Below are 319 nucleotides of genomic sequence, written 5' to 3' on the forward strand. Positions count from 1 at the left end.
ATTCTGTAATTGCTTATCTGTAGTACAAACTCCAAGACAGGAGAAGATTCTTCCATAATTTGAAGGGGTAAAAATTGTGGGCTTGTCAAGGCGAGATTTCAGAGTTCCAGCTAAAAATCCTGCGAAAATTTACCTAAAAATCGGTATGGCCAGCATAGAGACGAGCACAGCAGGGAGCGAGCGTTGCAGATGCAGATGCAGACGGGCGGTGGAGCCCAGCCCCAGCCCTCCGCCGCCTCCTCGCAGCCCTCGAGGACAGGGCAGCGCCAGCTGCCTGTCGCCCCCGGCCGGTAAAGCCCGACCCTTCCGCTCCCGGGCG

Source organism: Mesitornis unicolor, unplaced genomic scaffold (assembly GCF_000695765.1).
Source record: "Mesitornis unicolor isolate BGI_N332 unplaced genomic scaffold, ASM69576v1 scaffold38629, whole genome shotgun sequence".
NCBI classification, from domain to species: domain Eukaryota; kingdom Metazoa; phylum Chordata; class Aves; order Mesitornithiformes; family Mesitornithidae; genus Mesitornis; species Mesitornis unicolor.